General features: G+C 42.2%; 1 protein-coding gene across 6 annotated transcripts in view; it reads right to left on the bottom strand.

The window, feature by feature from the left end:
• LOC150089645 (complexin-like) overlaps positions 1–13,691 on the bottom strand; it is a 650,426-nt gene that overhangs the window by 98,497 nt on the left and 538,238 nt on the right. The window contains exon 1 of one of the 6 annotated variants that reach the window (XM_090389577.1): positions 6,012–6,130. The exons of the other annotated variants lie outside the window; for them this stretch is intronic. The gene's annotated coding sequence lies outside the window, so the exon portion shown is untranslated. Of the gene's footprint in view, positions 1–6,011; positions 6,131–13,691 lie in introns of those variants that run through there. 6 annotated transcript variants of the gene reach the window in all.

The raw sequence follows: 13,691 nt of genomic DNA, 5'->3' as shown, positions 1-13,691 counted from the left end.
AATAATATATGTTTCTAATGACATCGTTTTAAGTAAGTGGTAAAATGATTTTTATTAGGAAGTCATGCAGGTTGCATCTTTTTATTTTTGGTGACATCTTCCGTGAAGTATTATCTGCTTGTCGCCTTCTAGGAGAAGTATGGGCCAGGGCACCCAGATATGTAGTCGATCTGTAAATAAAGGAGCTAACATTGGACATGCCCCTAAAGTCTGTAAAATATTCAGGTGTTGGTAAAAATAAAGTACTAATAAATTTATTGAAAGGTTTAAAGAATATCCATTTTCATCTTTTTCTTAATTAATCTTGTTTTTGAAAAGACTATAAGGATTCTTTTAACAGTTATAAACCAAAAACGAAACAAAAGGATAAATACGCCCTGGGGCAGACTTTGTTGATCGTGTACACTTGAATAGGATGTAGTGCGCAATGCTCATGACTAAATTTTTCTGATACTCTCAAGCATCCCTCAATAATATCACATGTGTGTTTCATACACTATTAGGGGGCACAACCGCTTAAAATAGCGCGTGTGACCGATGTATCACAACACATTTTATATTAATTTCTTTTTTTTTTTTACTTCGTATGTCTGCCATTAAACTTTCCATACTTTGCAGATATGTCTATATTGTCTAAAATGTGTCAGCAAAAGATTTGGCTTCGGTTAATTTTTTTTCATACTGTTGTAAAAATCGTTGCCAGTGGTTGAATCTTCAGAGGTTGGAGATATTCTTAAAGGGCTCTTTAACTGAAATTGTAGTTAAACGACCTCAGGCAGAGGAAGTAAGGTTCAGAAAATGATTCTGAATTACTCATCCCTCCAGCTATTCATGAGTTACTGATGAGAGAACGGAAATCACAAGTCAGCTAGAATTGGACTGGAATTTATTCAACCCGTAAACTGCGTGTATTCTATAGTCCGTTTTCCTGTCTTACTGGATGCAAAACCGGGTAATTAGCCACGAGAGGGACTTACAGCGGAGTGGGGGAAAAAAAAAAAACAACAACAAATTACACCCAGCTTTATGGACAGGAAATACAATTATACTTTTAACTTTAAGAAACTCTCATCTTCAACCACCGTAACAGACAATTTATTCCAATGATTCTACAATCCGCTGTCCGAAGGTAATCTTCACGAAACTGGATCTCATGAAGTTTACCTTCGGGCAACGGTAACTGATCATATCTGTACCTGGTTATGCACATGTACAAACATGATCGATAATCATTTAATTAAAGAAATGAGTATTTATCATTATCGCGTTCAATACGACATGATCAACACTGATTGACTTGTCCCTTTGGTCCATACACTGCAAGGCATTTCACCTTTCTCGCAATCCAGCTCAAAACAACTTCAATAAATATAACTCAAACATTCCCTGAAAAAGTCACCGTGACTTGTAATAAAATGAACTGAGGAAGATCAATTGCCTTTTCTTCTCATAGTTATAGCACGTCATATGAACATAAAATTCTCGCTCTTCACAGTTTTCTTTTTCATTCAAATGCTATGGAGAGAGAGAGAGAGAGAGAGAACGAACAGCTGATTAGTTTCTAAACTTTTGCTATTAGGCTTCGCTTTCCAATTGTTACTGAGTGCAGATTGTCGTAGATGTAGATCTGTTCAGCTTTGCCCACTCCAACCGACGTGATGCTGCGGGTGGCCATAAACTATCCCACTTCCGTCTCACTAGGCTCTAATCCATCTTCGTCAACAGAGACTCTCTGGAGACGCTGTAGAAACTAAGGTGACACATGACCAATTAAGGAAAGTCGTCGGGAGGAGTCGTTTCGGTGTCTTTAAGTACAACTAGACCCTAAAGCTCTATCGTTTAAAGCAATTTGTTTGTTGGTTACAAACGCTTACCCGTTTGTCTATCCACGGAAATGGTGAGATTAGAAAACACCCGATGCACATTTATTTTACGCTAACTATTCCACAATTATTGAGGAAAATTGCTGAAAATTTCTTTTCTCCAAGAAAAGAAATTCATGGGGGGAAGAACGATGAATGGCTGGACCGTCGAGGAATTCAGCATTAGTTTCTGAGTTGTACTTTTGTAGGGAAAGAAAACTAAAAACAAAGCTATTATTGATTTAATTTCGTGGATAATGATTCGAGTTTTGCAGCATTTCAGTTATTCACAACAGAATTTTTAGAAATCATTTAGTAGCATTAGTAAGGCTAAATGGGGAAAGGAAAATGACTTTTTCTTCATCAGCCAAAAATAAAATAAAATAATAATAATAGGACCAAGAAGAAACCAGGCGAAATACGAGGCCAATCACCTGTCTTCCAAAGATGTAGATGATCCTGACCAGATGCATAACTAAGAAGATATCGGATCACTTGGAGAGGCAGAACATCATGGCCGAACAGCAGAAAGAATGCAAGCAGATGAGCAAAGAATGCAAGGAGCAATTAACCATTGATCCCGCAGTTATAGAGCAAGCCTACAAGAAGCGCTGCAACCTAAACACGGCCTACATCGATTACCCCAAAGCTTTGGACTCCGTGTCTAATAGCTGGATAACAAAGACGCTGAAGATATACAAAGTCAATCCCATATTGACAAACTTACTAGAAGCAACCATGGAAAAATGTAGTACCACCAACAAGGTCGAGAGTTTCACAACCAGACTGATCCCCATCAGGAGAGGAAACTTTCAGGGAGATGCCCTGAGCCTACTGTGGTTCTGTCTAGCCACCATGGATGTAACCTCAAAGAAGGAAGGAAGGAGAAACTTATAACCCTCTTCCACCTGATGTACATGGGTAACATCAAGCTCTACGCGACAACCGAGAAGCAACTCCAGCAATACTCAGGATCATAGAATGATTCAGTAATAATATGAGGATGGAACTTGGTCTAGACAAATGAAAGAACCCAAGGAACGCATCAGGGGAAATTAGTCGGACGAAACTACCAGCGGCAGACTGGTAAAGAGATCGACGCCATGACAGGGGGAGAGCCCAACAAATAATTAGGGATCACAAGGAGATCAAGGCCTGCCTGACTGAAAATACCATCAGACACTCAGGCCCTGAGTGTCTGATGGTTCAATATCATTTATGAAAATTAGAATAGGAGGGTACCAAATAACTAGCTCTTAGGGACCCCGCTTGTTAGAGTAGTCTCAGTTACTGTGTCTCCCATCATTCAGTCAGCCTGAGATCCAGCTTAGGACCTTACCGGTAACTCTAACATATTTCCGTTTATTTTGCCTTCTACCTTCTATATGGATCGGTATCTAAAGCCTTACTAAATACTAGGTGTATAATTTCAAAACTGTTATTTGCACCTGTCTTTAATGAAAATATCATAATAATCTATTAGATTGGTACATTATTATAATTATTATGACCCATCCCTTCCTTTTGAATAGATCCATCCTGGGATCTATTCAAAATACCATTCTTATAGCGGTGGTCTTGAATCGCATCCGTAATCATAGACACCGTGATTTTGTCTACCACAGAAGCCAGACTCTCTGCCTGTAATCATTCAACTCCTCTTTAGCGCCACCTTTTTTTTGAATTGAAGATGATATAAACAACTCTTCAGTTCAAGGTGATCTCTACGGAGTCTAATGACACTCTAATTAACGTTCTTAGAGGTTTGGTAGACTGACATCCTCTCTTGGAGCCTTGTCCTTCTTTACCTTCAGCAACTTTTCTAACAAACACTTCTCTGAGATCATTATTTCAACTATTTTATAGCAATCCAACTCTAACTTTTTCCCAGAGATTTGAGCTTGCTTTCAACTGTAAATACCATTGAGAAGTATCTGTTCAATTCGCTTGCTATTTTTGTTGAGCTTTCTATGGCCCTACTACTGCAACCAATTAAGGGACCTATTGGATTTGCTCTCGCTTCTGTTTTGTATTTCCATATGAGGACTGCCTATCCCCGTTCTTAGCTCTCTTTTCTTCTGAGTTCTCGTAATCAGCTTTCGCTCGTCGTATCCTATCAGTGGCTTTGTTTTCATATAATGCTCACAGAAATCAGCATCCTATAATCATAATTCTAACACGCTTGTTTCTTTTGCTCACTTAAACTAAGCTTTCCCATCATCCAATTTTGGTATTTTACATTTGCGGAACTTGATACTGGTACGAATACGTTTGTGTCTTTGAGGATAAAACCATCGAATATTTCCTATAACTTTTGTATTCGACACTATACAGTCTCTCGCGTGAATCGAACACGAGAATTATCTCATTCAATTATAATCCACCCCCCCCCTCTTGAAATTAAAGCCCTAGCCATTACTTTGACCACATAGGCAAATACACACAAATTTACATTCGCATCTGCTGTACAATAATTTAAATGGTTTTAAATCCCAGAGAGGATTAATTATTTTACAAGAGATGCGAATCATTTTCTTAACACTTCCAGTTATCCATATTAATGTAAGCATTTTGATGTTGTATGTTTCTAAACAAATTATAAATTCCATTTCTAAAACTTAAGAGATTTATTGATGAAAGAATATTCAATACTATAAATCCTCTTTTACAAACAACTTGGTGCCGTTCCTGCTAAAAGCACAAACATGTCTTTCATGGAAAATGTATCGGTTACTTTTCCCAGTATTAATCGAATAATTAGGCTGTTCGGGCCGTTTATACGAAACTGTTAATGCTTAAACGTAGTACAATGAGGAAAAGCTCTTTAGGTTCCCATCTGAGAAACTATTAGTCTAAGTTTGGAAAGTTTAATGGAAGGCACCGAGAGAGACCGTATACGTTATATTTGCGCTTTTCCTCAAAGGATTAATTGAATGCATCTTACGTCATCTCTTTAATTTGCATCCGTTAACATTTCGATGAGAACCCGATCGTTGCTTGACAGCTTCGTCTCAAAGGACAGATGAATTCTTGTAAGATTTTAAAGTGGGTTCGAGCACATAAAAAGAATACAGGCGAACCGGTTCCATTCTAGAGTTTCGTAAAGGACAGAAAGGATATTACAGTAAAGGCATTCAAATCCACTGAGGCATGAGTCATTAAACAGAATGCAAAGACTTTCCTTAGGCATTTCCTGGATAGGTTAATCAACCTCTCTCTCTCATTCCATTTCGACTGAAGCGACAGTTTATGACGTTCAATCACTTTCTTCATTACCATTTTGACAAAAACTTTTGAATAATGTGATAGTGCCCATTAATAATCTCAGTTATTTAGAATTCTATCGTAATAATCTTAGCATTTTTAATCTTTTGAAAACTCTGATCTACGATCTTGTTTCTACACTTATTAGCAAACAGGAAAAATATTTCAGTTATTGATAGCAGAGAATTATTTCGTCTTTTGTAATTCTTAAAACAGATTTTAATCGGTTTAGTTTTAAGAGTTTTGTATTGTTCGAGTTCTTCCAAGGAATTATATCACTGCACAAAGTATTCGTATCTTCGTTTATTTTTTATAAGAGTGTCGTTTTCAAATTCATCTGCTTTCAATTATTCATGGTCTTAATGATCTGTAATTTATAGTTTACTAGCTTTGTTCTTTAATATTTGCATTCATTATGTAATAATTGAAAAGCTTCTTAATTAAAAGATTACTTTTAAATTTTTGAACACAGGCTTTGAAATAATTTGAAAATTAAGCAGATCTATCTTCTGTTTTGGTGACACTTTAGTCCTTACAGTGACAGACCGACTTTGAACCTCGAAGGCTTGGTCTTAGGTCACAATAAAAGCCGCCAAAAGTTGGTCTTTCTCTCAACCTGGAGAGGCTACCGTGATCCCAAGATAGAAAGTGACAGTTGTCATGCGAATTTTCTTTTTTAAGTTTCTAAAAGACTGAGCACACTACAATAAAACTGTTTCTGCACGTTTAAAAATAGAAATTCAGAAAACGACAACAAAATGAAGCCAAATATAGATTCAAAAAGGTTCTAGAAGTTGGAAATGAAAAGGAAATTTCGAATATTATCAAGAAAGTAATGTTCTAATTATAAGATTAAACTCTGAAACGATTAAACAAAAGTCTTACGGATGATGCAATCTGATCTAATTGATCTTCAGAAAAGATAGCACAACCGTTGTCTACTGATGTGGGACTGTTGCACTTGGATATCGTTCTCGAAGGATCATACAATAGTTGATCACATAGATGGACAATCTATCTTTCTGATATCATTTATCTACAAATGGACAAAAACTATTTGAAGTGTGTTCGAACAATATAAGCGAACCAAAATAAATAAATTCAAAACAAGTTCATGCTAATAAAGTTTAAATAAAATTAAATGCATAATTAATGCTTCTGACTTCAAGAGTAACTTACAAATAAGACCAATAATTGTTTTCTTCCTTCTTCAGCAGGAAGAAAGAAGTGAAGAAGGGGAATCGAAATTAAATGATAAGTTCAGCACCTTTCTGCATATGGGTATTGTTTACGTGCAGTGTTGTGTATCGTTGTTTCTCTGGCCATTTAGCCCCAGACCCCTACTGAGGCCCGACGTTGCCCACACTTCGCCCCATGGAGGAAGACCAGGTACACCAGTACTTTAAGATTACTCCTTCAGGTCCTGCCACCTAATTTCCTGAGATTTCAGTGGCTAGGACCTAAAAAAAAAAAAAAAAAAAAAAAAAAAAAACAGCATACACATATAGAGTGATGATCGCGGCAGGGGCAGCGCTAGAATTGGAAGGGCCGAAAGTTTTGTGGGCGAAGCAATTTGGAAGTATAGGGTGTTCACTGGCACACAGATAGAGTGGGTGGGCAGACTGAAGGAGGCTGGGAGGAAAAGCTAGAAATATGGGGACGATAGGGAAGGAGAAGAGAGTCAGTAAAGGCAGGACCATGCCTCACCAGGTGAAAGGAGGGAGCGGCAGGGGGAGAGGATATGGGGCCCATCTCCATTCCCCCTGCCAAGGGAAGGGGAGTTAAAATGGGAACCAGGCAAGAGAGACCGATTCAGATCGCCAATATTGGCGTTGGGCAGTGTAGACGCATTGTCATTCATGGTCCAGTCCAGTATTTTTTTTTTTATCCTTGAGATGCAGGTCTGAGTTTAGGATGTTGTCTTCTAGATGTTGTCCCCTGATCCTTCTAGTACAGTTCTTGTTCTTGATATAGGTGTCTTCTTTTAGTCCTTTTATAGTAATTAGTGAGTGTGGTTATGTGCGGTGTTTTCGATACTGCGAGTTGGTGGTGTTTGAAATTCACTAGTGGGTAACCAATGGTTTGTCTTGTGTCTGTTTGCTTTTCTCCGGGTTAAACAGTAGGCTCTAGGGTGGTCGCGGTAAGGTCCTTAATCTGGTGAACATCTCTTGGGCAAATTGTGAGAGAACCCGGTAATGGTCCTCTTCCAGCAGTATGAGGTACTCCTGATCCTTTGGGTTGAAATGGATATTCGTGATGAGATGGCAACGGAGGTCTTCGTAAAGGGGGCAATCGTGCATTAAAAGGTTCCAGGTTTGCGCCTCACCGCAGTGGCATAGTGGCGATTCTACAATACTGAAGGTGCCCAATTTTGCATTGAAAGATCCGTGCCCTGTGAGCAGAAAAGTGATGTAGAGGCCAGGTGAGAACCAGGGTGGTTGACGTGGGTAGACTTGCAGAATGTCCGGGATAAATTTCCGGATCACGGCACCCTTGGTTGAGTCCGTCCATCTGGATTGCCAGATTTGTCCAAGGAAGGTTGAAAGGCATTTCTTCCCTGTTACAGTGTTATAGATTGGATTGATGGTGAAACCAATACAAGTCACTGTTCTTTCCTTTTTCCTTTGAAAGGTGGTAGAGTAGGCCGCAACGGATTATTTCTACCTGGAGTGCGTGCGAGTGCACGGACCTGGAGTGCGTGAGAGCTCACAGTACAGCATGCCCTTGAGATGGTTAATAGGATGGAGCATTGTATAGTCTCTAATTTTCTCCTACTGACTGCCGTGGTGGCTTTTTTTAAACCAGACACCCGCAGCATATGAGAGGGCTGGGATAAATATGGCTTTATAAAAGAGGGAGAGTTCCTCTTATTTAGGCCCCAATTCTTCCGAGGAACTCTGGCAATAAATGCTGAGCACCTCTTCTGCACATGTACAGGATGTGGGGTGAAAGATAAGTTCTTGTCAAGGGTAAGTCCGAGATGCTTCAGTTCTGTTGCTAGTTTTATTGTGGTATCCTGTATCTTGATTTGTGGCAACCTGTTTATGTCAAGAGAACCTTTCAGGAGTATCGAAGAAGTTTTGGTTGAGGAAATTCTCAGGTGATTGAGACTGACCCATTTCTGTAGTCTATCAATGGCCTGGTTTTCAGTAGCTTCCATCTGGGCTCTGCTGGCCGCCTGTAGCAATAGGACAAGATCATCCGCGTATCTTGGGTATCTACTCCATCAAGGTCCAGGAAACTGTCCAGGACAAGGTTTCAAAGTGGTGGCCCCAGTACAGAGCCCTGTGGGCACCCCCGATGAACAGGTCGGGTGACTTGGCAGTAGGGAGTAGTTACTGTGACCATTCTGTCAGAGAGAGATTTGTATGCAGTCATATAGATTGCCCGGGATATTTACCTCCCTGAGTCTGCCGAGGACGCTTGGCCACCCCCTCCGGAAGCCAAACTGGTTCGGGGAGGAGAGGCCTGCGGCAAGGTAGTGACTTTCAATTTTATTATAGAGAAAGTTCTCAAAGAGCTTGCTGATTACTGAGAGTAGTGCAAGCGGTCTATGACTCAGAGAGGTCTTGTGGCTTGGTTGGGTTTTTCAGTATGAGTCTGACTTTTGCCAATCTCCAGTTACGATGAAAGTGGCCTGTAGAGAGGCAGTGATTAAATAAATTTAAGATGAGGTTCGGGATATATTCAACTGCCTTTTTAACAATCTTAGGTTCAAAGTAGTCCGCTCCCGGCGTTTTCCTGTTTCGCAATTTGTTCACTGCCAGGAGTTCTGTATGAGTGAAAGGGGGCTCCTGGAGAGCGGGTTTGTATTTGTTGTTCTCCTTGCAGAGCTGGAACTATTCTGCGGAGTTAGAAACCATTTTAGGAAGAAATGTAACATCCAGAATTTCATTTACTGATTCATGCCACGTCTTCCATTTCAGCTGTCGGCCAGGAGCGGCACGCATGCTGGAAGTTCTTGCGGCATGCATTGACTTCGCGTCTGAGTCTTTGGAGTTCTGGGCACCACCACGGAACGTACCCAGGGGATGATCTCTTTCGTCTGATTGCAGCGGTTGCAGCTTCTGTAATAATTGTTGTTATGGCTCTTTGATGTTGGTCTGGTGTGAAACCTGTGTGGTAAAAGGTTCGGGCAGCCTCAGTCAGCTTCTCTCTGAAAAGGTCTCAGTTGGCTATTTACACTGAAAATCTGTACAGCGTGAGCCTAGGTATAGGTTGATGGGTGACAGCACGATGTAACTGGAAGGTGATAACTCTGTGGTCTGAAGTAGTCCAATCTTCTCTGACCACCCAGGAGGATAGGTGGTTGGCGATGGAGCGAGTGGCCAGACTGACATCGATGGTGGCTTCCCAAAGAGAGCTTGAGAAGGTGGGTGCATTGTTTGGTTGGTTAAGAACTGAGAGGCTGTTGTTGGTAAGGAATTCTTTAAGGCGTTGTCCATTTCTGGATCGGCGTCTTTCGGGAGTTGTGCTGTGCCATGCCGGTCACCTACAATTGACATCGGCACAGATGATTATTTTAGCATTAGGAATTTCAGGTAGGACGTTCTGCGGGTAGTTTACCGCCGGGAGGATGTCTTCACCTGGTCGACAGTATAATGATATTGCATAAAAGTCCCCCAGTGGGGGACTTTTATGCAATATCATTATACTGTCGTATGTAATATGGGCACAGGCAGCCCATTTGTTGCACAGATGTGAGATCTTAGTCACCGTGAGGTCAGGATTACGGACGATCAGGGCCGCCCAAGGGGTGTCTCCGTCGTGCTGTACCACTTTGTAGTTGAGTTGGTATCCTCTCACCACTGGACTATCCGAGTATGGCTCTTGGAGGAAGAGAATGTCCAGGTTTTCCTCTTCTGCCTTTTTTCTCAGCTGGGCAGCAACTACGATGGCTCTTTGAGCGTTGTGTTGCGCGAATTTCACTATAGTTGAGTTATAGTTTTTAGGTAGAGTCTTTAAAATTTATTCTTGTTTGTTGTGCACTCTTGGCTCTAACGTACACCGGACATTTATTGTCTCTGATCGAATGGTCGGCAGGTAGTTTCTGGGCTTTACAATTGGCACAAGTTGGAGCATCTGTCTTGTTGGGGCAGGAGTTGTAGTTGTGGCCCGTACTTGCACAGTGGCCTCAGGTTGGCAAGGTCTGCGCACACATGTGAGTAATATAGCCAAAGCGGCAGCATTTGAAACACTTGGGAACAGCCACGTGTTCCTTGTAGTGGTGGCTGCCCCAGTTTATAAAGACTCTATTTTGATGTTGTTTTGTTTGCCAGGCTCGGGGGACAGCTCCACAACCCAGTTTGTTAAGCTTCCCGTACGCGATTTTGTTTGGAATTTTTGGAATGATATGGTTGGCAGGGTCTTCTGGGAGTGCAAGTTGGAAATTTCTCTGGTACAGCTCCTCCCTGATGGCTACTCGTTCAATATCTTTAGCCATGTCAAATATGGTTATTGATGGGTCTTTCCTCTTTGGGGGTTCAGCCAGAAGGCCTAGAGTTGGGATTGTGGTGTTTTTTAGGATCTTTGTTGCATCTGCTTCGGTCTCAATAATTACACCAGTGTTCCTGGTCTTTCTGATAGATTTTATTTTTGTCGTCTTAAATTCGCTGGTTAGTTTGGCAATCACAGTCTCCTTAATTTGCTCGCTGGTCTGAGGGGCGTCGGGGGTTGCAGGTTTTAGGAGGAGAACTAGATGTGGTGTAGGAAGGGGTGTTTTCCGTTTGGTTACGGTTGTGGTTGTTGACACTGGTTGGTTTTGTTTTCTTGTGTTCGTCAGAGTCTCTGCGAAGGTGGGAGCACGCTGTAGCATTTGATTTGCTCCCCAGTCAGATTGGGGTCTTGCTCCTCCGTCAAGGTAGGCGTCGAGCTTCTAAATTGCTTTCTCGCATTTAAGATTGGTTTGGTATAGCACTGTTTCAAGTTTGTTCCATAGTGCCCGTAGGTTTCTGGTTACCCAGTTAGACTGGTTTTTTGAACAGGTCTTCAAGCTCGGTTTTGAGTTTTATTGCTTTTTCGAGGACAGTGCCCTCTGGTATGGTCGGATCCAGTGGGAGGACCTGTTGTCTGATGGTTGTGTCCTGTGGGTCTCGTAGGTCATCCTGGTTGCGGGTCTCTATTCCTGACTTTGGTACTGTAAGTTTTGTGTACTTTCTTTTGGCGGTTGACACTAATTTCACGGCATCTGGACCTTCCTGGGTATCCAGGATGGTGAGGTCGTGATTTATCACTGTGGATGACTCGGCAGGCGCGGTTTCCTTCTATCCATGTGCCGGTTCTGGCATTTTATGGTTTTGTTCGGATAAACGAGAACGGTCCGGATAATCAGGATATCTCTTGCAGATCCGCACAGAGGCTTGAAAACGTTGTTGATTTATGGGTCATACAAGTTCGTGTGGTTATTAGGGGCAGAGCAGTCTGCGTTAATTTGAGCTGACCCCACATGTCACGTGGGGAAGGGAAGCACCCAAAGGTTAATGTGGCCTTAGAGAGACCGAGGCTACCGTCTTCCGGGGTTTTTGCAGTCGCTCAAGACGATGGTGAAAACAGTTTGTGAGTGAGGTAGACAGGAGAGAAGGTACTGTCTGTCCATTGTAAGTCTATGGCAGAAGGGGGGGGGGAATTGCGAAAATCATGACTACACCGAAATTGTTCACTATAAACTGTCCAAAGATATTGCGACGCTGTCGCAGTCCGAAGTTACACTGGTGGGAGCATCGAACCACGTGGCCGGAAATAGCCCATGTTGTGGCTCATAAACCTGGTCTTTTAATTTATGTTTGATAAAATTTCCAATAGTGCCTTCAGATGAACATTCACAATTAGTGAAATGCAGCAGTCAAAGTGACAGCTGAAGGAGTAGATGTGAACTCACTAATCCCTGCACCGGAGGGGAATGCTACACATTCCGTTGTCACATAAGGGGGGTATACAAGCCTCCTAAGTCAAGTGGAGGGTATTTGCGTGGCAACCACAGTATAATTGGTGCCTCTCTATAGCCCAGTTGTCAGCCTCATGGTGACCAATACGGTCTGGCAACAAAGGATATACAGGGTGTCTGAAAAATATTGGTACAAACGTTTAGTGGAGGTAGGTAACATCTAAAGGAATGTGAATCGCATAGGAACCCATAACCGGAAACGTCACGGGAAAGTAGTAGCAGAGGCACAAGAAGCAGAAATGATACAAGACGGTAATTAGTGGCAAACATTTATTTGACATTATATTAACAATGGAGTACGAGATGGATGCATTTCATGATGTTACAACAGATGCTCGAAGGTTCCACCATGAGACGCGATTCATGCGTGAAACGGACGCAGCATGGATTGGCGAACACACCTGGAGTTTCTTTGACAGTAGCAACAGCGCAGACCAGTCTCGCCACCAGATCCATTTCCGTCTCCACAGGCGATTCATACACGATAGATTTGAGCCCCCCCCCCACAGAAAGAAATCAAGACTCGATAAATCAGGTGAGCGTAGGGGCCACGCAACGGGTCCACTACGGTCAATCCACCGACGTCCAAAACGCCTGTTCAAATGGTCACGAACACACCTTCCATAATGGGCAGGCGCCCTGTCATGTTGAAACCAAATGTTGCGTCCCACATTTGCTGGAACATCGTCAAGTAACCCTGGTAGAACTTGTTCAAGAAAGATCCGATATTTAGCGGAGTTCGTGCGGGATGGTAACAGGTATGGGCAGACTAACCAGTCACTGACCATACTAGACCACACATTTATTGCGAAGCGATGTTGTTCCTCATGGGGGCGCACACAGTGTGGGTTGTCGTGAGCCCACACATGAGCATTGTGCTGATTGAATAAACCTTCCCGAGTGAAATAAGCCTCATCCGTGACCAAAATATATAGGCTGGAAAATTCAAGTCTTGAACACTTTCTTGGAGAAACCACTGCGCAAAAGCCACACGTGCAGGATGATCTTGGGGGGGAGCAATAACTGAACCCTTTGGAGATGAAAGGGGTGTAAGGAATTGTCGTGCCAGACACGCTGTACACTACAACGAGACACTCCTAAGGCAGAGGCAACGACATGTGTGCTAGTAGTGGGATTATTCTGTTCGGCTTTCAACACACTTTCTTTCAAGGCGGGAGTTCGCGTCGAACGTGGTTTGCCCGCACTACTCCTGTTACCTCTAAATGACCCATAATCGCACAAATTTTGATGCACACGCGCAAACAAATGGTGGTCCGGTACATGTCTGTCTGGGAAGCGTTCTCCATAAATTCGTTGAGCGGCTCGTCCATTGCCCTCTGCTAATCCATACACTAGGTGCATGTCTGCCAGCTCACAGTTCTTATATCGATGCATGCTCTTCGTGCGGCGACTACTGCTTGAATGAGTAAACCAGAAATTTTCCCTCTCCTCTCGCGAACTGATGAACAGCGCCGTGTACCGACTTACGGTGACGTTTCCGGTTATGAGTTCGTATGCGATTCACATTCCTTTAGATGTTACCTACCTACCCTAAACGTTTGTACCAATATTTTTGAGACACCCAGTAGATAAAAAATAACCTGCAAAGTACCCCGTTAATA

The sequence above is a fragment of the Mastigoproctus giganteus genome, chromosome 2 (genome assembly GCF_048544385.1).
Source record: "Mastigoproctus giganteus isolate SK-2022 chromosome 2, ASM4854438v1, whole genome shotgun sequence".
NCBI lineage: Eukaryota > Metazoa > Arthropoda > Arachnida > Uropygi > Thelyphonidae > Mastigoproctus > Mastigoproctus giganteus.
Note: the sequence above shows the minus strand (reverse complement) of the source record. Positions and strands in the feature narration are given on the sequence as shown.